This window comes from Protomyctophum bolini, assembly GCF_963924005.1.
Source record: "Protomyctophum bolini genome assembly, chromosome: 9".
Taxonomy (NCBI): Eukaryota; Metazoa; Chordata; class Actinopteri; order Myctophiformes; family Myctophidae; genus Protomyctophum; species Protomyctophum bolini.
Genome location: NC_137870.1, coordinates 44176453 through 44178524, shown reverse-complemented (window position 1 = coordinate 44178524; position 2072 = coordinate 44176453). Strand labels below are relative to the sequence as shown.

General features: G+C 44.4%; 1 protein-coding gene across 1 annotated transcript in view; it reads left to right on the top strand.

The window, feature by feature from the left end:
* The first annotated feature begins 447 nt into the window (after positions 1-447).
* exoc3l2b (exocyst complex component 3-like 2b) overlaps positions 448-2072 on the top strand; it is a 102068-nt gene continuing 100443 nt past the window's right edge. Inside the window, exon 1 of the mRNA XM_080772409.1 lies at positions 448-542. The gene's annotated coding sequence lies outside the window, so the exon portion shown is untranslated. The remainder of the gene's footprint in view (positions 543-2072) is intronic.

Genomic DNA, 2072 nt, shown 5'->3' with positions numbered 1-2072 from the left:
AGCAAGGTGGCGTCACGCGTGTGCGAAAAAACCTTGAAGACCCCCATCTGGCTCAGTGCCAGCCAGCCAGCCGGCAGGAGTCCGGGAGAGGAGGGGGGGGGAGGTAGGGCGGGGGAGGAAACAATGACCATTTCCTGCCGCCTCTAGAAAAGGTCGCAAACAGGAAGTGAGGAGCAGTCAGTCGCGCCGCGACCACCCGAGCTGCATGTTAGAGAGAGAGAGAGAGATGTAGAAACAGACAGGATAGATATACACAACATCTCCGTTTTATAGAACCGCATGGAATAGAATCAATGGAATATACGATAAGGCAGAAATATAGGACATCTTTGCCTATATATTAGCATCGGTACGATAGTTTCTGGAATATCCGTGGACTTTATACACGTGCACGTGCACACGCACACACACACACACACACACACACACACACACACACACACATAGCACGCACACCTGTTTGGCGAGAGAAATGCTCCAGCCCTGAGGAATTAACTGTCCGGTGGGGGATTTTATTTATTTACCCAACGACGAAGAGCCAAGTAAGTCCTTTAAAATGTGTGCGTGTGTGCGTGTGTGTGTGTGTGTGTGTGTGTGTGTGTGTGTGTGTGTTTGTGTGTGCGCGTGTGCGTGTGCGTGTGCGTGTGTGCGCGTGCGTGCGCGTGCATGCGAATAATTGACCTTGATTGTCTTGTCTATAGTTCATACCATCACACAGGTTGTGCAGGTATGAGCATCAGAGAGTTGCATAAATTGAAGAAAAAAACCTAGCAATTCAAATTTTTCCTCCATTCCCCATTCCAAATGTGCTTGTCTTATGTTTTAATGCCAGCACTGCTATTCCAAATCCCCATCAGGTACATTTTCAAAGTATTGTCAGCAATGGACCCAATACTTTGGGTTGGTACTGTATATTATAGGCCTAGGTCTTGTTGAGCTGGTCATATTTTAAAAGTATAGTTCTCAAGTCAAATAAGGGTGGACACCCCTGCTGATTTTACACTTTTTTACGCTGAAAATCGGCTATTTTCAGCATGCAACCAAATGTAAAATCACTTGGTTGCTTGGTGTACTTGGTATACTGGATCTCTTGTCCACTTCATTAGTCCCTTCCTAACATTTTAGTCTAGTTTTTATAGCTTAGTTTTAATTTGGTTTCCATTCATAGTTTTCCTCAGTGAGAAAAGGTAGTCGACGGACATTTTTACGTCGTATAGTTTTAGTCGACGAAATCGACACTGATTCGGTGTCACTAACAGTGGTGGAAGGTGTGATCCGATTTCTTGACATACCACAATAATCAGAGGCGTATATTATCTATACAATAAGGAGAGGCCAGGTGGCCGCCTGTCCAGATCCATCTCTGACTGCAGGCCAAAATCCATACACTGAGAAAAAGGAGAGGACAAAACACCAGACCTGAGAACTATTACGGCCTAAACCTTATAGGTCAAATGCTTGGCTGCGGTGTGTAGTGTGTAGTGTGCAGTGTGCAGTGTGCAGTATGCAGTGTGCAGTGTGCAGTGTGCAGTGTGCAGTGTGCAGTGTGTAGTGTGCAGTGTGCAGTGTGCAGTGTGTAGTGTGCAGTGTGCAGTGTGTAGTGTGTAGTACCAGCATTCAAATCCGAGGGGGGTAAGAAATGTCTGGCCTTCTTTTTGGCCCTTGGCCGTGGAATGATCTACAGTCCAGACTAAAATTGGCTTTGAAAGTTCCCTTGAGAAGTTTCAAAAGGATCATCTTTGATGTACAATCCAACACCTGCACATGTTTGGATATGTACTACTAGCCTATGGTCATGCCTGTATATTTATTATATCGGTTCAGATCGTGTAGATATTGTACATGGTGTATTTTGCCCTGCTACTAAAAAGTAGGACAGGTGACTTGTTGACAGTTGTACTGTATTTATGAATAGGTACTTTAAGGTGTATTGTGGATGTTGTATTTGCTGGTTCGAAATGTAACATTGACGATGTAGTATTGAAGTGCTTAGTGCTTCTGATTGTCAATCAAACTGATTGTCACATCAACTGATTTGAAAAATAGCAGATCTACAAGCTCACGACGTGTCA